The 23,355-nt window shown below is 42.9% G+C and overlaps 1 protein-coding gene across 1 annotated transcript in view; it reads left to right on the top strand.

Annotated features, from left to right (window-relative positions):
- Window positions 1-615: 615 nt before the first annotated feature.
- Window positions 616-23,355, top strand: part of LOC138252981 (ATP synthase subunit C lysine N-methyltransferase-like) — a 219,905-nt gene continuing 197,165 nt past the window's right edge. The window contains exon 1 of the mRNA XM_069205791.1: window positions 616-733. The gene's annotated coding sequence lies outside the window, so the exon portion shown is untranslated. The remainder of the gene's footprint in view (window positions 734-23,355) is intronic.

Genomic DNA, 23,355 nt, shown 5'->3' with positions numbered 1-23,355 from the left:
AAACAAAGAAATAATTGCTGTGTTACAAAATAATCCTGACAATTTTAAATACATTGTTTTTTCACCTAGAAGGCAGCTCTTAGGTGTCCCAGAAGAGCAAAAGGTACAATAATATGGCAGCCCTACCTGAGGAATAGCATACCAGCGAGACTGGAATTATTTTTTTCCCCTTTACTTTGTCACCGAAAATACGTAAATTAATGCATTCATAAAAATGTCATTTTTTTCCTCTATCAATGCCAATATTGACTTAAAAACTAATACAAACGTGTTTCCACATATATTCGAAATAGTAAGGAAGATGTATTCCTTAGAGCAGAAAACGTGTTTTTCTACTTATAAAAGAAAAACTGCGGTATATAATATTTTGTTTCCTAAATTTGTCTCCTACGAATGGTCGGCCGTACATGTTCAAAGATGGCCGCCGCATACTCTGAACAACTCCTTTATCTGTTGCGGACGTCTTTTATGTAGGCGGCTCCGGAAGTTCAATAGGTACTGGAAGAGAAAGGACAACCTACCACCCCCTCCCTTCTGAAAAAAAAAATAGCGTTGCCCCCGTTCTAACATGGCTACCCCTCTGATCCAGGCCACGCCTACGTCCACGCCTGAACAGCGTGTGGTCTGGAGGGTGTACGTTAAAGTAACTCCATTAAAACTTTGGGTGAAGCTGTTCGTTCACGTAGTGGGTGACTAGTGGTGGTTGGCTGTAGTAGTTGCATACGTACCCCGGGTGAGTAAATAAATTGTAGTTTGATCACGTCAAGTTTAACAGCTGCAGGCGTGCGGAGGACCATCATGTCCGTAACATCAGCAGTACTTTAAGAGCGGTTTGAAAACACGGGACATGAAATTGAACGGGGGATAAACCGTTAGGGAATAGTAACATGTAAATAAAGGTTCCTTAAGTCTATATTTTTTTTAGACCAAATCCCTAAACTTTCTAACGTGCTTGTTTACGCCATTGGTCGGTTCGCATCTACTCATAATATCCATTTAAGGATAGCCTTTCAAGTTGAAGCTACAACTGACGTGACAGAAAAAATGATAGCGGTGGTGTGTTAGAATAAACAATGAAAGTAACTCGACAATGACCAGTATCGCAGTTGCATGGTACTGTACAAAGCTGTTAATATTTTGCGTTGTATGAAAAAAGTTGGAATACGAATATTCGGTATACGTGTTAAAAAGATTTCTTTCTCTTTTCAGCCTAGCACGACACCTGTTAGCCTGTTTCCGCTATTGTGCTTTACAATCGTTCCACAATCTCATAGCTGCCAAGTTTGCAGATCGCATATGTGTGACATTTTTATGGTTTCCGTGCGTGAGTCATTGGCATTTTAGTGTGAAATGTTCGACACTTACGGACCAGTAAATCAAAGCAGTGGCCTGTAATTGGGTGTCTCTCAGTGTGGCTGATGTTTCAGCCAGACGTATCGCTCAACAATGAACATATCCCAAGTATAAGCCAGACCTTTAGGCATTGCCAGTGCTTGCTAGCAGTATTAGCAAAATGAGTAACTACAATCATTTTGTTGCGATTGATTGAAAATATTGGACTGCAAATTAAACATTATTTGGGTATTAGGAGAGGATATTTATTTTCACAGTGTCTGAATCACTCATGGTCTCCGCTTCTCACCACTTTCCTCTGCAGTCTTACACGGTTACCCACTTACATCCTTTTTTTTTTTGTACATCCTTCTGAAATCTTCCATCTTTGGCACTGCCAATATTTCAACACCTGCATACCTCCTTGACACACTTTCATGTGAAATAATTATACTTAATCAAAAATGCGACCACAGCCACCTGCAGAGATGCCACGGATTGGATGAGTATGTAGCCTGACCTAGCAAAAGGTACTTTGAGAAACTCACAGCCATCAGCCTCAAGTCCGGGGCTATCAATTGTGCCCCGTTTTGTACACACATGCATAACTTACCTAGAAGCCCAGGAGTGATTGAGGTCACAGTACATAAGTCATGTGTTGCATGGGGAAAAACACAAACATATGGATGATGCATATACTCTCAGAGAATGCAAAATAAAGTGTGAAATGTGAACATGAACAGCATCACTGACATGGATTACATTCTGAGTTTCTTTTCGCTCTGTACACTGAGAGGCTGACTGAGGACTGTATGAACATATATTCCGAACACCTTACTGACCCACGGACATGCTGTGTGAGTTTTACACTGCCATAAGTGTCGAGTCATCCATTCCCAGTCATGCTCACCTATCCCTTATCTCAAGCAACCCCGGACATAGCTTCCAAAATTCCCAGATCCACATGTGACAAGTTAGGTCAGTCCTGTGTTTTTTCTTTAGAATTCTGGGAAGTGTCTTGGTTTTATAATGGGTCAAACACAACTACATGTCCCTGAATTCTAAAGTAAACAAAAAAAAAACCAGACTGGCGTAACTAGTTAAACATGGACTTGGGCAACTTAACTGCTATATTAGAGACATTTAGACCACTTGCTTCATAGTACCCATTACACAAGAGTCAAGTATTGCACAGAAAGCTACACAAAACTCGGAAACGCAACATTAAAACCTGAAATGTAAATATGGATTCAGACTGCAAAAGAAGGTGGCTGTTCCGCAGTGCTATACTGACGACGAGCTTCCAGTGCACTGAAGCTCACTTGCTGCTCAGGTTCATCATCAGGGTCTGGGGTTCACTGATGTTTATACATAGCCATTGAGTCACTCTGCCTGGCAGGCACACATCAGCTGAGTACCAACAATCCGGTGCACAAGAGAGCTCCATTACACTAGTCAGAGTGCTAACGAGTTAAGTCACATGTGTTAGCGCGTCGGACCTTAAGAAGCAAACTTACAAGGGGATGCGTATAGGTCGATGAACCTTTTGACTCGTTTAGGATGTTCTTACCATAGCTCCAAAACAGAAACAATAATCAATTCACAATAACCAATAGTCATATCAATAATCAATGGTGTCAGTAATTGTTACGCCTCATAGCCTTCCAGCCAAGAATAACCACACCTTTAGGATAAGTTTAGTAATGTTATTTTCCCTTATATTAACAATGCTAAAGTCATGTAGATTAATCTCAAGATCAAATGAAATACATATAAGAACAATACTGGTTGACAAAAGCAATGGAAGAAACGCAATCTAACCAAACCTAAACAGTACAGATCAATAGCAAAGTCAGCTGCGATGAAGTAATCACGTACTTAGAATTCAGCGAGATAGCTCGTCAGACATTTGTCCCTGCAGTTTGTCAGTCATGTGAATAGCCTCAACTATCCCAGAATAGTATCAGCATGTGGGGCTTCATGCAAAACAATTTAGAACACAAATTTAGAAAACATCTAGCTAGGAAAACTATTAAACAGTGCAGTTGGTACCTAGAAAGAAAAGGCATAAAAATGCAATTCAGTCATATTGTCATATCTTCCTATCCACGGTATGGATCAGCAAGCAGAATCAGTCTTCGTCCTCAGGTCATCAATCAATCAGCAAATATCAGGCTCTCAGTCAGAGTATGAGCCCAATGACAGAATCTCAAATCTCTTCTTAAGTCAATATCGCATCACAAAATCAGAATAAGGTCTCCTCTCTCTTCCCTCTGTCATGTTGTTATATCAAAGTCACCCAGACTATCCCCTAATTCTCTATTGGTCAATTAATCGTACGTTATTACTCTGTCCAATAATTTTCATATACCAAATCTATGAATTCTAATATTTCATGCTGCACATGTCGTTGATTGGTCTGCTTTACGATGTTCTCATTATCCGGCTCGTCAGGTATCAAATTTGTTGCATCTTCCTCTCCAGTCAGTGTCTGCATTGTTCGCGTCCTGTGAAAGAACTTCTTACACACTAGTAGATGCATTTTAGAGACATCGTCTCCTGTTAGTCAGTTCTCAGGAAAAGCTTCTGTTAAGCATTTTATTAAACAATGAGCATTTCACAGTTAATTCACTCTGTCAGCATTTTTTATTAAACGCTAAGAAATACAGCTTCTGCATAAGGCCTGGAAAAACTAGGCCAAGACACTCGCTAAATTAAGGCCTACAATTAATAAGCTAGAATATGACATATTACTACATTAATCTAATACATTTTCAATATTTCTTAAATATTAATCATAAATTAGCACAATTCGTGAACACTGGTGGCCATTCTTCGAGGTAACATTTTTAAACATGCACATTATTTTTCTCTACGTTTTCCGTATAAGATAGTATTCAAAATACGTAAACACTCACTAATAATTTCTAATTAAGACATCTGCTTCAGCACATGCATATGGCTCAATGCGAGCAGAGAAGAATAAGGGTTGAAAGATGTCTCTTGGGAGGGTTGCCCAGTAAAGTGTATGAAACTATATAGAAGATGACAGGGAGCAGATGGGGACGAAATTGTAAATTATGGCACAGATATTCCACTAAGGCGGTGCAGGATCATCACTGCAGATGGTGCTGTTTGTTGTTTTCATCAGCCCAGTATCAGCCCCCAAACCACTGGACCCCATGCTTTGATATGCCACATAGACCACCCCCATCACACCCGCTTTCTTATTGGTTATATGTAGCCAGGGGACAGACCACAGTGCTGTCAGCTCACAGCTGCTTTGTGTGAAGAATGATTGGCCATGAGGTAATGTGTAAAATGGTTTGAAATTCGTTATCACCCAAGATGCGTGGTGTAGGAAGCTGGCCTGGTGTGTGGTGAGCACCTATGGTGTTATCACCTTATACCAGGTACAGGTATCCCCTATTAGTGAGGTGTTGGTAATGTCTAGGAAGCCAGGGCTCTCTAGAGGTAGCTGAGATGAGCAGTCAAGACTTATCTAGGAGATATACAAAGCTTACGCAATACCACTTCAGTCACACAGCACTTACACACATGAAAGAACCACACAGTGTTACAAAAATAAAGGTACTTTATTATAGTAACAAAAATACTAAAATACTGAATAGGCAGTACTCCAATAGAAGGTAAGTAAACACAATATTATATACACATTAGACGTCAGTGATTAGTGTAGAAAGCAATGGCAAATAGTAAAAACAATAGTAAATAGTGAGGGCCCTAGAGGGAGACCAAACCATATACTCAGTAAGTGGAATGTGAAAAGCAGTCTCCCACCCAAGGAAGTGGAGTCAGTGGAGGGGAGCTGGAGGAACTAGGAACCCCAAAAGGTAAGTACCAGGGTGTCCCCCAGCGACCAGGAGAGAAGAGTTGAGTACCTGGTTTTCCCCAAAGCCACAGGAGAACTTTTGAAAGGTTCTGTGCAAGACCCAGACAAGACTGGAGGAAACCAAAGGTGGATCCTGGTGGAAGAGGACCTGCAAAAGAAGGGGACCAAGTCCAGTTCGAGTTGGAGTGTCCGGCTGTGGCAGGGGCCACTGCCTACTCTTCTGTGGATGCAAGACCAGGTCGATGGTAGTTGAAGGAAGTGAGCAGTGCAGCACAGGAGCAGAAGAGGAGTTCTAGAGGTGATGCATGTGATATCCCGCGTCAGCAGTCTTGATGCAGTCAGTCAGTGGTGCTGAAAAACCACCAAAAAGCCTTGGCAAATGCAAGAGTCAGAGAAGAAGGTTTTGCAGGGCTGAAGAGGACCAGCAAGGCCCAGGGGAGTCCGAGGTGACCCTGAGCATCTGGGAGAGTTACAGGAAGAAGAGGCAACTCCCCACACTCGACCCACAAGCAGCAGGCACAGGAGTCACAGTGAGGCCCACTCACACCTGGAGAGGCGTCCTACGTCGCTGGAGCAGCAGGCAGGAGACTGTGCTTTGCAGGGAAGAGTGCTGGAGGCCGGGCTACATAGAGCCTGAAGATCCCTTGGAGGAGGAACAAACAAGCCTTGGTAACTGCAAGAGTGGCGGTGCACCGGGGAACTGTCCTGCAAGGAGAGGCAAGGGCTTACTGTCTCCTAAGTTGGAATGCTGGTAGAGAGGACCAAGGCACCACCTGTGATGCTGGATCCATGTAGGTCCGGAGGACAGAGGATCCACACAGCCGGTCGTCGTGTCAGTTGGTGCCTGCGAAGCAGGGGAGTGACTCCTTCACTCCAAGGTAGATTTCTTCTTACTTCTTGTGCATGCTAAAGACTTGCTGCCCTCAGAGGATGCACAGCCAGGGAAATGTTGTAGAGCAGAGTCGTTGCTGCATTTGCAGATTGTTGGTTCGTGGAGGGTCCAGTTGCAGTCTTGGTGGCCAGAAGATGAAGTAAACGATGCAGAGGAGTCCTGCTGGAATCCTGCATGTCAAATCTGAAGACCCACCCAAGAGGGATACCCTAATTAGCACAGGAAGGGGGATTGGTCACCTAGCAGGGTGACTATCTATCAGGAGGAGGCTGTGACGTCACCTGACTGACCTGGCCACTCAGATGCTCACAGGGGCCTCTGCCCACCTTGGATCCAAGATGGAAGAATCAAGTGGCCACCTGGAGGAGCTCTGAGCACCAATCATGGAGTGGTGATGGACAGGGGAGTGGTCACTCCCCCTTCCATTGACAGTGTCGAGCCAGAGCAGGGACCAGGGGTCCCTGGACTGGTACAAACCGGTTTATGGAAGGAGGGCACCAAATGTGCCCTTCAAAGCATACCAGTGGTGTGGGGAGGCTACCTGCCCCAAGGCATGTAACACCTATTTCCAAAGGGAGAGGGTGTTGCCTCCCTCAAAGGAAATCCTTTGTTCTGCTTTCCTCTGCTTGAGCTGGTCAAGCAGCAGGGGGGCAGACACCTGTCTGAGGGGTGGTAGCAGCACAGGCTGCCCGGATAACTCCAGAAGACTGATAGGAGCAATGCTGGTGGTCCTCAAAAGAGCCCCAGAGTGCATGGAATCATGCAGCTAATACTGGCAACAGTATTAGAGTATGATTCCAACATGTTTGATACCAAACATGCCCAGGTTCGAAGTTACCATTATGTAGGTGGACATCTGTTTCCAGAACACGGGTAAAATGGCTTCCCCGCACTTACGAAGTCCAGAGTAATGGAGTCGGAGTTCATAGGGGCACCTCTGCTCATGCAGGGGTACCCTTACACACAGGTACCTGCACCCTACCCTCTGGGCTAGGAGGGCCTGCCATAGGGGTGACTTACAGTGACCTGGTGCCATGACCTGTAGTGAAAGGGTGCAAGCACCTTTTCACGCAGGCTGCAATAGCAGGCCTGCAGACACATTTTGCATGGGCTCCCACGGGTGGCAAAATATATGCTGCAGCCCATGGGGAACCCCTAATGGCCCAATGCCCTGGGTACCTAAGTACCATATACTAGGGACTTATAGGGGAGTCTCAGTAGGCCAATTATGGGGTGTGCTAAGTCCTAAGCAACCAAATTTAGAGGGAGAAAGCACAGTCCCTGGGTTCCTGGTTAGCAGGATCCCAGTCAAAACAGTCAAAACACAATGACAGCAGGCAAAACGTGTGCGTAACAGTGCCAAAAAGGGGGTACTTTCCTACATGTGGCACTTGGCAGAGCTGCAATCTAAGTAGATTGGGTACAAGGCATCAGTTGAAGTGCTTAGAATAAATTATGGGAACTGTGATTCTGAGTGCATTGGGGGTGGGATCATTGAGTGTGGAAACGGGTTCAGAAATATGGGTTAAAAGTACAAAACAATCTTCATTTATTTTGTTGGGATTTCACTTTCAGATAAATAGCATTACACATCTTAAATGAAAAATCTGGGCAAGTCAAAATAATTAAAAGGAAATGCATCCTTTTACATTAGTAAATACTAACTAGCTAGTACAATCACTGTACATATCGGTGTGATTAACCAAATAGTCATAGAACGATGGTTGATGCATCGAAGACCAGTAACATATTTATATTACTATGAACATGGCGTTAGAGGAACAATATTGTTGCTTAGGTTAGTTGTTTTCTCTTAATGCCTGCAAAACCCGCTGATACTGTGGGATTTGTGTCAGGGCGGAAACCAGGACTTCAGACATATAATTTATATTTGCCCTGCAGTCTCAACAGTGCACCATTGTTTTATATCTGTTTTAAGTTCAGGATAACAAGTACAGATGAAATGTTATATTTTATATGGTCCCCCAAATGAATTTGTGTTATAATGTATTCACTTTTTTAAAATCATTTCTGAAATTGATTCAAATGTTTTATATATTTATACACTTGGTTTTACAGTTTAGTTCTGGAAATTGTATTTCATTTTACATTGTTGATCCCCGTCGGAGTCTTAACCAATAAAAACTTTTGACTTTGACTTTTGATATTGCTATGAGGTCTGACCTTGCGACAGAAAGGACAGTGAATATGCAAATCATTATTTGAAAATTATGTGATGCAGTATAAGGTAGTGTAATTAATGAATAAGTAAAGAGTTCGGGTGCAGGACCGAGGCTTACTAAGTCTTAGGCAATTCGGTATAAACCATCACCAGACATGAGTAAAGTCAAAACCAAAATTGTTTTTTCAAAATTAAGATTGTTTCAGAAAACAAATAGTTATTCAAATCAGCAACAACAATTAATCATATAATGCAAAAGTGAGAGGATAAACATAAAGTCTATGTCCAAAGTAATTAAATAGCCGGGTCCGAAGTATGAAGCGGACCATTGTCGAGTCTGCCTCAGTGGAAAGTATAAATCAAATAACAGACTAACACAGAGAATGGTCAGATAGAATGTGCAAAATAATCTCATTTTAAAACAATAGACTAGCAGACAGTCTAGTCAGTAAAGTGAGCAAGTGCAAAAAGGTCTGGCACATCTTCCAAAAACATGACATTTTATAGAGTCTTGGCAAAAGAAGCCACTTGAAATGGAGTTTTGACATCACAGGACTAGATGAATTAAGATACATGTAAAAGCACTAATCTGTATTCATATTCACATAAAATAAGAGGCATTTAGCAACACTTACTGTGCTGCATATTAATACACAAAATAAGAATTAAAAAGAGTAGCTGGCTGTGCATTTCATAATAAATTAATACAGTAACACATTAAAGCAATGACTGGCCTTTACAAGAGTCTGTAGCAAAATACCTTGAATTGTTTCAGAGATAAGAAAATCCCGGGCATATCTTCTTCATGAGGAAAGCAAATGAATACATCATTGATTACTTTATAAGCAGAGATCGTAACCGAAGTTGTATTTAAAATGATTTTCTGAAATGGAAAAGAAAAGTGTGGCACATGCATGTGGAAAAGCTTTTTTAAGTAAACTAAAGAGCACATTTTCATTCTGCAAATTATGAATGAAGGAGAATGCAAGTTGGCGGCGGCCTAGTCATGCCTACTAAAGCTTGGTCATGGTAACTTGCACACAACTGAATCAAGCATTATCTTCTAAATATTGAAAACTCAGTTGGCTGCTATAAAATTTGGAAAACAATGTAATGCTTCAGATAAAACAAGTGATTTCAAAAAGTACATTTTAAATAATCCACAATCAAACTACACCTAGTGCAATATTATGTTATAAGTTTCCATTAAAAGGATGCACTATAGAAATCAGCTGGTTACACCTTTTCGTTGCCGCTCAAAAAGGATAAATGTTTGTCACTTAAGCCTCAAACAGCTCCATCGATTAAAGCCATATAACAGCTCCCAAGCAGCCGTTACATTTGCTGACTAACCAGTTACACAGATTTACAGTTATTTCAGGTAGCAGGCTCCCCAGAGGGAAGGCTTGTTCCTGTTTTTGGTGTCTGCTTCTTTCTTGGCTTCACTTTACAGAAGACCCCCGACCTACCCCTGAAGCCCAGTGGTACCTCGAGGTCAACATTAACCTTTCAGAAATGGTTGTCTTTCAGCAGAAAGTAGAAGAACTGTTTTTTTTTGTAATTAAAAAAGATTAGGAGCATCATTAGCAACAGACCTCACCCAATTCAACCACTGGTACAGGGACATGCATGCAGTCCCATGGGAAAACCACTTTGCTGCTGAGGCCTATACTTTCCAAGACCCTTAAGACTGCACTGTAGGTGCTCACAAAAAGGAGCTTTCATTTTCACAGTGGGCCACAGAAATAAACAGGTTTCACATACTATATTTTGAGCAGCCTGAGGTCCTTGTCATGAGCTCCCCAGTTAATTTTGATGTACGAAGTAACTCATTATACTGACCAAATCACGATTGTGAGTTTTGTGATCAATATCGGCAGGTCAAATCTGCTGAAAATGATCTGGGGAAAAATGTCTCGTGCTTACTGAAAACATTTGCTTTTGATGCAGTAAGCACCTAAATCTGCATGCGGTGCCCTCAAATCTCATAATTGGATGGTATTTATCACACCCAATTAATTCTGACTCGACAGAGGTTGATTTTATCAGCCGCTATATAAATAACACAGCAATTATAGGGCCACTCATAATGAGAGCTTTAGTAGCCTACTGTATTGTGTGGTGCATAGTGAGGGGGTTTGTATGATAGGCTGACATCTGGTACATTATGTGACCTAGTTAGTAATATGATTCTCCCCTGTGACTGTCCCTTCCTATGGACAATGGCCCTAGGGAGGGCTGTGAGCATCCAGGAAGACTGCTGGTGCTGTGTAATGGGTAATCACATCCTTCTAGGAGAGTTTGAATGACTAGTGATCCCCACCCTAGGGTATAAAATCACAGAGAAGGGAACAGAAGGAAAATTTGGTGTTAGAAATAGGGTTTCTGAACCTAAACATTGGACAGTAGAATATATGAGATACAGCGTCTGGACGTTTTAAAGAACCCTCAAAATGTGATATTTGATCATCTGTGTAAGGGGATTGGCACTGATTTTTTTTGTTGCGGACAAACGGAGATGGGAAGCTGACTATTACATTTATACTAGTGATCCGAAGTGTAATGCTACATTGTGCATTTTAAATTGTTCTTTCTTGCGTATCTATTAAACAAATATATAAGAAAAAAAGAAATGGGGTTTCTGGTTGGCCAGAGTATGCACCTAAGTCAGGCAGAATCCACCACTGTAGTCAAGGGCAAGTAAGTTACACACCACAGATAACCTGTGCTCACCCTCTGGTGGCTTGGCACAGAGCAGGAATGCTTATCATCAGAGTCACCATGTAAAGCATTTGCGCAACACACTCACACAGTAACACAATGCATACACCACAAAAGGGATTCCACACAAGGTTATACAGTATAAAAATGTAGTATATTGTACATAACCTAGACCAAAAAGACAAGAAACACACCAGTAGTGCAAATCGATGCAGATTGTACTTGTTCTGATCACAAGACCAAAGCAACATACAACAGAATTACTTTTTAGAAAAATGCAAATTCTCTTTGGAAGCAATCATATGGATTGCAGACAACTTGTACCCGATGGTATGCAGTGGATACATATGGCCCAGGAACACCTGTGCTCCTACTAGACTTTATACAGTAATTTATTGTGCACACTGAAACAATTGCACTTATGAGAAAATTGTAGGTCGCAGGATCACCCATGCGCCTACTAAATGGGATACTGTGATCTGGTATGTAAAGATACCCCTTGTTATCCTAAACACAGCACAGGTAAAATGATACCATTTGGTTTGGTACTTGTCATGTCATCATCATAAATGCCCGTAAAGCACACAAAACTACCCTTGCATCTCTTAGATGCTTTATGGTGACCTGAAACCGGAATGCAGCACAGCATTATGGTTGCAGTTGATCCCTTTATAGATTTTACTGTAGCACAAGTCTGTTCTCTGAGTAGGAACTCTCATGGAATACTCCCGGTTCACTACGCTTCCGCCACCCTCTGGATCAGGTAGGTGAGGGAGGCCAACAAATGTGTTGAAGGCAGGCAGTGAGGGAACAGAGATTCCATGGGTCCTTCTTTAGCACGGTGCTGCCTCCCAGTGTTTGCTTCGTGGGTGTGCCGACCCAGAAGACAATCCTGGCACTCAGCAGCCGCAGTTGGGGGTCCATGCTGAGAGGGTTTCTCTCCTGGCTGCGGTGCTCCCCAGGTACTGCATTGCCAAGTCGGAGTGCGGCCCTCGCCTGTCTCAAGGAAGGGGGAAAGACACGGAACGCTCAGTGACTTGCCGCGCACCAATTATCCAGCGTGACTCACAGAGAGAACACGCCAGACCCAAGCAATCACTTAAGCCCTCAGTACTTCTCTGAAGTGCCCAGGGGGATCATGGCAGGGTTAGTCTTCGGACCTGCAGTGCACAATGTACAAAGTGTAGCAGTCACCCAGGTCAGACGTGGTTTAGAAACAGGCTGCAAAGCACAAAGAAATGCCCACTTTTTAAAAGTGGCAGTTCCAAAATAGTAATGCGAAATCCAACATCACCTGTAAGGAGGATATATAATTTTCTTTTTAACCATACCAAACATGACAAAGCTACTTCTTTCTGATCAGGAATTACGACCTAAAAGGGTATAAGGAAATTCACAATGCTAACCTGTTAGAGGAGCAGACCTCACAGTAGTGAAAAATGAACTAGGCTGTTTGTCACTACTAGGACATGCAAAACATAAAAGTACATATTGTACCTTCTACTTACATAGCAACCTGCCCTTATGGCTACCTTAGGGGTGCCCTTTCTGTAATAATAGTGAAGTTTAAGGCTTGGCAAGTAGTTTTAAGTGCCAAGTCCAAGTGCCAGTGAACTGCACGCACAGGCACTGCAGTGCCAGGTCTGAGGCAGGTTTGCAAGGCTACTTCTGTGGGTGGCACAATCAGTGCTAAGGCCCACTAGTAGCATTTAATTTACAAGACCTGGGAATATGGTGTACCACTTTACAAGGGGCTTACAAGTAAATCAGACATGTCAAACAGGTGTAAACTAATTGTACCATGTTTAGAAGAGAGAGCATGTGCACTTTACCACAGATTAGCAGCGGTAAAGTGCCCAGAGTCCTAAAGCCAACAAAAAAGAAGGTCAGAAAAATAGGAGGAGGAAGGCAAAAAGTATGGCCTAATACTGCAAAAAGGGCCAGGTTCAACAGTGGGACACTCTAAAAAGTAAACACACCTGTCCCTAATAGAAAAAAAAGAATCTGCTGTGCAGCAGATTAAACGAGCTCCAGTAACCCATAAAAAGAACCACACAACGTGCCTCTGTGTTCCAGCATATCTGTGCTGGGGTCTGCACCTATCCTGTTCAGAAAAACGTTGTCTCCCAAACTGTGATGTGTTAGTCCAAGCTTCTTGAAGTCCGGGGCTCAAGAGAGGTAAAACAGTGGGAATGAGCCAAAACTCACTAACCAGAACTGCATTGGGAATGCAAAATCACTCTGAGGGGCATTACTGGTAGTGAAGAAAACAAACATAATGTATAATTACAATGTTGCCCAGTTATCTAGGGCTCTTAGTGTAGGTGTGGGTAATTTGTCAGAGACAAGTGGTGAGAGAACACCTTTCAGTCCAAGTGCAGGATGCCAATGTATACAGAGAATTGGAATTGCACTTCATGACTGGAACTATGAGTGTTTCAGAACATTTGGGACCCATATCCTAGACCACCTGATTGTAGTAAACCCATGGAGAAAGTGTGCCACAGAGACCAGGGCACACTAGTTTATCTTAATGTCCTTTGTAATTGCAATTACTCAAGAATGATAAGCTGTAAAATGATTGGTCTGGCCCACCAGTATAAGATCTCTCATTGTACAAAAGGATTTAAATCCATTGTTCTCCTTAAACTGGGTGGAGAATTAAGGGGTAGCCCACAAAGTCAGATACGGAAGAGGTAATCAGAGTGGCCTTCTTTTCTGGGTAAAGATTTAATGAGTATTTTACTAACTCAAGGAGGTTTTAGTACCTCATTGAGGTGACACTGACTGTTCACCATTGGGTCACAGACCATGGTTTCCCACTACCGTATTGTATGCGGATGTTCATGGGACAGGATTTGGGGACAGTGCAGGCTCAGTAGCAGGTGCAGTTCTTTAGTGTTTCCACTATGTCTTCAACTTCTCATGATGCAACTGACTAACTTGGTTCTTTTGTTTGGTCAGGGCCGGCAGATCTGTGTTCTTCCTGGACAATTAGTGTCTCCGTGAGTACAGTCTGCCTTCCATGTCCCTGTCAGCTGAAATTGTGAGTGTCCTTGAGCTCTGGACTACTTCACAGTTCTCTGGACAGTGAAGCTGTTCTTACAGCAGAATACATCAGCAAGGCTTCTCCTTTTTCAAAAGCTTCTTTGCAGCTGCAGGGAAGAGTGGGGTACTGGGATTTTCAAAAATCCCAGTGGGTGGTGCAGAGCTTTAGGATGAAGTCTAGGTGAATCTAGGGAACTGGCTACAGCAGGGTCATTCTTTTCAAAGATGGGGGCCCCCAGAAGATGGCAGATTCTACTAACTAGGTAAGGTAACTTAGGTTTAAAGCCCTCTAGTTGAGAGTACTAGGAGCATTTTCGCAGGCATCAACTACTGCATTGGTGAGAGGGGCAACATGGTCAATAGGATATGGAGTGGAGTCAAGATTTTCCCAGGCAGACCGGTGACCTAAGCTATACTTTCAGCCATCCCGGTTTTTGTCAGGGGCTGATTTCTTCCGAAATTAGAATGGTTTAAAACCACTATAGGGGGGTCTCTAAAATGCAGGACCAGGGACTGTTTCAAAGCCAGGCAAGATGGAATAGTGTCAATCCTAATATCAGGGACCTTGCATCACACACATAGCTAGTGCAATGTGTGATTGAGTGAGGACAAAATTCACGCAGAACATGTACGTGTTCGTACTATTACAGCCACACAACTCTCACTCTGGGCAAAATAATTCCCTATTTTGAAGACTGAACAGATTTCGTCAAAAAGGTCAGTAACGTCAGAGTTACAGGTAAATAGCATATAGCCCTGCTGGCCAATTCATCTGGCAGCAGTGGTCAATCTTTTCACAGGCTCGTGGTTTTGCAGTAGACACTATGTGCTATGCCTAGGAATATACTTTGGGCATACCACTGGCCCAGCAATGTTTAGTATTCTGCTGTGGGACCAAGATAAAATATGTAGAATATCCAGGCCTCGAAATATCATAACAAAAAGATATCCGACCTGCATGTCTAGTTATTCTACTCAACCTAACTGTAATGTACTTGACCTGTCTCAAACTATGTTAACCTCAGCAGATATTTTATTTTACAGTCCATTTTTCTTCATTATCACATATGAGGGCACCTTCAAATATGCACAGTCAGAATTTCTGCTGTACAGAAGAATATTTTTTCTTTTTAATAGACCTAACCTTTGCTCCAAGCATTATATGAACCTAGCCTACATATTGGGTACCAATGACCCCTAACTTTCCCCTTAGTTCACCAATAACAATGTCATCAGGTTGGGGCAAGAATGTTTCTTAGTTCACGTTTAATAAATATATTTCCTAAGCATGATATGGTACGACACTGTCATTCACAATAAGCTAATTTTCCATTGAAACTGCCACTTATCTTCCCACTAGCATGACATTTTGTTGATAAGCCTATGGAACATATGATCAATAATGTGTGGAAATTAGATTTCAGCAAAAATATTTATCATTTGTACATCACCAATTAAAATGTTCAGATTTGTTTTCATCCTCTAAAAATCAGTTTCAGTCACACAGGATTGCACAAAATGTGCATTCCTAACTACTGAAATGTATTTTTAAATATTTGTACTGTTTGTTTATAAGCTCTTAAAATGTTGTTTGTTAGAAAAAAAAACTGACATCCTACAGCTTTTCATTTCACAGTAACTGCACAGCATAACTGTCAGCCAGTTCACTTTATTTTTTCTTTCTCTGAATAAGCAGCAAATTGTAAGAAGGCGTAAGCTGACATGTGACCTCTGTCTTAGAACGCAGAACACGTGACATGATAAAAACAAGATTAAAGGCCGTCTTTTTTGCTCACAAACTTTCTGAGTGAACAGAACACATGTTCTTTGCCAGCTCACCAGAAGTGGCTAGTAGGCCCTAAAAATAGCTTGCACTGATAAAATCTGATTCACTATAAAGAGTGGGCGAGTAGATATCTTGAAGCATATCTCCAGTGGCCTTGAAATGTTAAGCCCCTAGGCATTAAAACCGAAAGACAGTCTAGAATGCAAAAACCTGAGGCAGCATGTCAGGTTCATTATCCATGAAAGACTTTAGACGCGAAAACGAATTTTTGGTTTACTAGTAGATCCCCATATGCAATGTCTCTACAGAGCTCACGGTCAAAGTGACATGAGTTTTCCCAAACAGTACCTTCATGACTTTCCAAGAACAATATGAAACCTTACTCTGGAGCCACTGTGCTTGTTTTCTGAACTAATGTATAATGGTTGAATCTGGTGTTACCACTGACATGAATCCCAAGAGAAATATTCTGATATATGTACAGAAGGCAGGATGTTATTAGACCTGGATGTTCACTGTAGTGGGTCAACTGCAAACAGGCCATATGTTAATTCTGCATTCACCAGTACCCATCCATCTTACAGTCTTGGTGATGAGACACAGTGGCAACAGTCAATAGCGATGGGTTATTAACCTTTTCAAAATTTTGTAAAAGCCTCAATGAGAAATCACAAGTCTTTCTCTTATTTCCTGCACAATTTGAAGAGGTTAACCTGTCACTCATTCATTGTTGTGTGTGTCCATTACATTTGGGGTGAAGGTAGTGTTCATTGTCTGAACACTGCACTGCAATTCCTACTAAAGAACAGCTGAAGACAGTACTAGTAAATAAACATTTATTCAGCTTTTTACGTTTAACCACCATTGATCAGCAAGTGGATTTTGTGGCAAATTAGAGTATTAAGGCTGAGTAAGCTTGCCTTAAACAAAGAGAGTAAATCACAACTTCAAAAAAGAAAGAGGATTGCTATTTTACCCTCTAGTTCATCTCGTCTTGATGAATTACTTAGTGGTGCACATGCACCACTTAGACACAGACACACCTCATAGAACATAAAACTACCCCACTATGGAGAACAAGCGGCAGATAGAATTCAAACAGCAGGGTAAGAACGGAATCAATTTTATTAATGCGCAGCAGAGCTATGTGTTTCATAATATTAGCGCTGATTTGTTCTCTCAGTGGGTATGAACTATACACTGGAGCACTTTTGTGGCAGTGTTTTTATTAGACAGCTATTTTGGGCATCTTTGCATTGTGTGCTTTGGTGGAGGGGAAAAAGTCTGAGAAGAGAAGGCTTTCCCACTCTCCTTCCTCTGAGGGTGAACATGGAGGTGAACTTGAAGGGCACAAGTAAAGACGCTCAGGGTCTTGATCTTCTGCTACACTAGTCAGACTGTCAGTTGAGCAGGTTCAAGCCATGATTGATGAAGCAGTTGCAAAGGCATTAGCTGCCAAAAAAAAAAAAACAAGGGCAAGAAATCTGGGAACCACAAAAATAAGTCTCTCTATACAGATTTCTCCAGCGATTTAGTTTTGAATAAAAACTCAGTACTTCTGGAAATAAGTACATATCCAGAGAGGAATTTTCTTCTATTCTACTTCACATCCAGGACAATTTGGGGTTTATCCTCCTCTGAATTAACCAGCTCACACACACATACCCCGAACACCTTCTCACCCTGTGGGAACTCCTCATCATGCAAGACACCATCTCCATCATGAACTCTGTGCACTCAGGAATACCCACAGACCCTTGCCCCCACCACATCTTCAACCTCGGAAGCAAGACAATCGGCGATAAGCTCAGGAAGGTCCTAAATATCTCTTATCATCATGACCTCTTTCCCACGGGCCTGGAAACATGCTGAAGTGAGACCACTTATGAAAAAAACATCCTCAGACCCAGCTGAATTGAAGAACTACCGGCCCATCTCTCTGCTCCCCTATCCAGAAAAAGTCCTTGAGAAAGCAATCAACCAGCAACTCACTCAACACCAACACCTAGAAGAACAAAACCTCTTGGACCCCTCCCAAACTTCAGAGCCCAAGAAAATCATATGTGGAGTCCACCAAGGATCTCACCCCAGCCCAACCCTCTGCAGCACCTACATGACCCCCGCTTGCCGTCACCGTCAGATCATACTGACTTAACATCATCTCCTACACTGATGACGCACAATTCAACGTCTTAACGTCTGAAGATCCCTCCACCACAAAAGGTAAGCTAACATCCACAGATGCATGATGACCATAGCAAACTGGATGAAGGACAACTTTCGCAAACTCAACACTGATAAAACGGAAGTACTCAACTTTGGGAACAACACCTTGCCATGGACAGGCACATGGTGGCCCGCAGAGCTCGGCACACCCCTGCCCCAACAGACCATGTCCTCAACCTCGGCATCATCCTGGTTAGCAAGCTATCTTTGAAGAAACAAGTCGACGCAGCCTTATCCTCCTGCTTCTGCACCCTTCGCATGCTCTGCAAGATATTCAGGTGGCTCCCAGCAAACACCAGAAGGGCTGTCATGCTAGCCTTCATCACCAGCAGACTGGACTACGGAAACATGCTCTACTCAAGAATCACTTCATGCCTCCCGAAAAGACTCCAGACTGTTCCGAACTCAGCAGTAAGACTCATACTCGACCTCCCCTGAAGTACCCACAACATACCCCATCTCAAGAAAATACAGTGGCTCCAGATTCAGAAGAGATGTCAGTTCAAGATGCTGACCCCCACGTACATGCCCCTGCACAATGAAGGACCAGCATACATCAGTAAACGCCTGCTCTTCCACCAACCGAACTCTGATCAGCTCACAGATAGTCGAGCCAACAGTGGAAGATGCTTTTTCTTGCACCTCATAGCCAAGGCTTGGAACAAACTGCCCCAGCACCTCAAGATCGCACCATCACTCCAGCGATTCAGAAGAGAACTAAAGACCTGGATGTTTGAAGGATCATACCTCCACGAAGGACCACACAGCTCCAGCGCTTCTAGACCCGGACGGGTTATTTGCTACACTCTATAAAATACTTGATTAGTTGATTGAGCTCAAGAAGGTGGCTTAATTCAAACTGCCTTCTCTATTAATCAGTTATGGTCCATGTTAGAAATGGGGTCTTTGGTTGACAGTCAGGTTACCCCCTGTTTAAGCAAGGACCTTCACTCTAGTCATGGTAAAAGAGAATCACCCTCAGCTAACCCCTGCTTACCCCCTTGGTAGCTTGGCAGAGCAGTAGGCTTAACTTCAGAGTGCTAGGTGTAAAGTATTTGTACCAACACACACAGTACCTTAATGAAAACACTACAAAATGACACAACACAGGTTTAGAAAAACAGGAATTATTTATCTAAACAAAACAAAACCAAAACGACAAAAATCCACCATACACAAGTCAAGTTATCAATTAAAAATCAAAAAGAGTCTTTAAGTAGCTTTAAAAACACACTAGCGCTGCTAGAGTGAAAATGTACCTGGTGCACGTCAAAAATAACCCCGCACGGGCTGGTGTGCGTCAAAAATAACTCCGCACGGCGGTACGCGAGTCGAAAATCCAGCCGCACGATGATCCGAAATTTCCCAGCCTCCGTCAGCGATGCTGCGCGTCGTTTCTCCTGCTCTGTGCATCGATTCTTCGGTCGCGTTTTCTGCGAGCGCCGTTTCTCAGCTGCGGAGCCGGCGGCGCGTCGTTTTTCTCAGCCGCAGATCGGATTCGCGTCAATCTTTTCTCCGCACGGAGCTCTGTGTGTGGATTTTCTTGTCTTTAGGCTGCCAGCTTCTCCTTTCAGGGTCCCAGGAACTGGATGGGCACCACAGGGCAGAGTAGGTGTCTCTCCAGAGACTCCAGGTGCTGGCAGAGAGAAGTCTTTGCTGTCCCTGAGGCTTCAAACAACAGGAGGCAAGCTCTAGATCAAGCCCTTGGAGATTTCTTCTCAAGATGGAAGGCACACAAAGTCCAGTCTTTGCCCTCTTACTCTGGCAGAAGCAGCAACTGCAGGATAGCTCCACAAAGCACAGTCACAGGCAGGGCAGCTCTTCTTCCTCAGCTATTCAGCTCTTCTCCAGGCAGAGGTTCCTCTTGGTTCCAGAAGTGTTTCTAAAGTCTGTGGTTTTGGGTGCCCTTCTTATACCCAATTTCTCCTTTGAAGTAGGCCTACTTCAGAGTAAAGTCTCTTTGGAATGTGAAATCCTGCCTTGCCCAGGCCAGGCCCCAGACACTCACCAGGGGGTTGGAGACTGCATTGTGTGAGGGCAGGCACAGCCCTTTCAGGTGTGAATGACCACTCCTCCCATCCCTCCTAGCACAGATGGCTCATGAGGATATGCAGGCTACACCCCAGCTCCCTTTGTGTCACTGTCTAGTGTGAGGTGTAACCAGCCCAACTGTCAAACTGACCCTGACAGGGAATCCACAAACAGGCAGAGTCACATAAATGGTATAAGCAAGAAAAATGCTCACTTTCTAAAAGTGGTATTTTCAAACACACAATCTTAAAATCAACTTTACTAAAAGATGTATTTTTAAATTGTGAGCTCAGAGACCCCAAACTCCACATGTCCATCCGCTCCCAAAGGGAATCTATACTTTAATCAGATTTAAAAGTAGCCCCCATGTTAACCTCTGAGAGGGACAGGCCTTGCAACAGTGAAAAACGAATTTAGCAATATTTCCCTGTCAGGACATATAGTAATGTGTTTTATGTGTCCTACCTTAGCCATACACTGCACCCTGCCCTTGGGACTACCTAGGGCCTACCGTAGGGGTGTCTTACATGTAAGAAAAGGGAAGGTTTAGGCCTGGCAAGTGGGTACACTTGCCAAGTCGAATTTACAGTTAAAATTGCACACACAGACACTGCAGTGGCAGGTCTGAGACATGATTACAGAGCTACTTATGTGGGTGGCACAACCAGTGCTGCAGGCCCACTAGTAGCATTTGATTTACAGGCCCTGGGCACCTCTAGTGCACTGTACTAGGGGCTTACTAATAAATCAAATATACCAATCATGGATAAACCAATCACATACACATTTTGTAAAGGAGCACTTGAACTTTAGCACTGGTTAGCAGTGGTAAAGTGCCCAGAGTAACAAAAACAGTAAAGTCAGAGTCCAGCACATATCAACAACCTGGGGAACAGAGGCAAAAAGTTAAGGGAGACCACACCAAGGATGAAAAGTCTAACAGTCCAGCTAACAGGTTTAAAGTCATCCACCTAAACCTTAGGGCATATGGGTCAGATCTTCAATTTCTTTAGCTTACAAGGAGTACGGGTGCCCTCACCCTTGGGTGCTCAAAGAAGGCCAACTAGTGGAATTTTTACCTCTTTGATAGTATTTCTGGGGGCATCATTAAAGGAAATCCGTAGAGCAGCCACCCGGGCAACTCCTTCTACATTATGCACTACAGGGTAGTACAAGGCTCTGAGGTTGAGGAGGTTTTGGGTGCAAAAACTATTTCTTCTATAAAGTAACAGTGGCATAGGCTTAACAGAATAAAATGTATTTATCTTTGAGCATAAATGTACAGTTGTCCTGGCTTTTATTAGCTTGGTTATATCTCACTAAGTAATTAACGTAGGCAAGCGGGATGAGGGGATAATGCCTCGATTATTTACCAGTAGTTGTGTTATACAGAGTCCGTATCTCATCTTGATTAATTAGTCTGTTCCTCCTGCCCTGTTGATCTTGTCCACCTGTAATGGTGTGGGCTTGGTAAATAAACAGGAAGTAAGGAAGAGGGAGGGATTTTTATATTCCAGGGGATGTGTGAGAGATGCAGGGGCCTCACTAAGTGATTAATCCAGATGAGAGATGGACTCTGAGTAATCCAATAAGCGATAGGTAATCAAAGCATTACCTACCTCAAACTGTTGAAGAATATAATTTCCAACATCCTGCTACTAAAAATGTAGAAGGTATAAATTTAGGATATACTGACTATTAGCTGAGAACACTCATAAGAAAAGGCTCTTAGACCCCAACTGGGCTGATAACTAACATTAACCTGATTATACCCACAGCTTGCTTTTCCTATTTCCAATAAACACATCCCTGTGAACAATGCCAACATGAAGTCCAATGTGAGACAGACTCTTATGAGTGAAAAGAGAACCTAAAAACATCACAACAGTCCCCGAAATGATTTCTGGCCACCCTATCCAGTTGAGCCACCCTTGAGCATGCTCCTTTTGGGCAACCTAAATATCCTATATCTCCATTGACTTTGAGGACCCATCATGCTGCATTCTCTCATCTGTTTTCATGGCTTATTTTCTTCAAGAATGCCTTGCTGGTTCCCCTGCTACTCTCTGCTGAAGTTTGAAGAGGTATTGAACCACTACTGTTAACTTGGCCTACCATACCTTGGGAGCTGTTTTGACAAGGGACTCTCAGGGTCTCACTATAGGCTACCCTTATTCATGTTGTACAGTACCTCCATTCCTTCCTCCAGTTTTACCATTGCATCAACGGCAACTCTGTTGAATTTCGGAACCTGTCCCATATCTGTGGTGAACCATTTAGCACTGTTACTGTGCTTTCTGTAGAGTTAAATGTTTGTTCATTTGTCAGCACTCTGCATGACTGTGCTTCCAACTTCCTTCTATTCCCTTCACAGCTGAGCAGATGGAATAGCTATTTACCCCCAAATCATCATGGAGGGCAGTAATAGAATGTCATAGCACTTGTTTGACCCACTTAATGGATGTTGATCGGCGGCCCCCAGTAAGGTTTTTTTGACACCTCTTAGTTGACACCTTCAAGTCGGGGAAGTCATCACTGTTCTTCTTTTTCCATGCCATACTGTCCAAAGTGGAACAGTGCAGTGAACTCACTGGCTTCCTTAGCAAGGTTTTGTCTTTCCCTTTTAGACCTGAAAAATATTTAGTATGGCCCAGGGTCATCGTGCAGGGTTTTCCAAATGGAGTACATCACCCTGATGGCTGTTTACAGCAATCTTCACCTTCCAGCTGGTCGAAGGAACTACTCTTTTCGGCTCAATGGAATCACGGTGTTCCCCCATCCAGCTATGCCTCCCAAACAACCATTCCAACAGCCCGCAGTTGGGCTTGCCATCCTAACCAGCTACAGTCTCTCATATGTCAAATGCTCTTCCCTTAATCCCTTGGCCTGCATGCAGTGATGGACATTTAGTGATTCAGGGAGCAAGAATAAGGTCAGCAACGAGAGCCCTGTTGGGAGCTCATCAGATCTGAGGTCATGTTGACTCCCCCCAGTCACCCCTTGTAAATGCAAATTTGGAGATGTGAAAATGACTAAGTAGTCATGACACAACAAATTTCATTCGTTATGCTATGTTTAGAGTTTTATGGAATCACAAATTGATCAGGTACTTGTAACAAAGCCCACATTTTGCATAATTGTAAAATTATTGGCCTGATTTAGAATTAAGTGTGGAGGTTTGCACTATTCAGTTTTCAAATAACATTTTTCAAATAACTAAACATTAAAATTAGTCACAGTAGAGGGAAAGAACCTTTTAAGTATGTTATTACATCAATCATGTA

The sequence above is a fragment of the Pleurodeles waltl genome, chromosome 1_1, assembly GCF_031143425.1.
Source record: "Pleurodeles waltl isolate 20211129_DDA chromosome 1_1, aPleWal1.hap1.20221129, whole genome shotgun sequence".
Classification (NCBI taxonomy): Eukaryota; Metazoa; Chordata; class Amphibia; order Caudata; family Salamandridae; genus Pleurodeles; species Pleurodeles waltl.
This window is presented reverse-complemented; position numbering and strand designations above follow the sequence as displayed.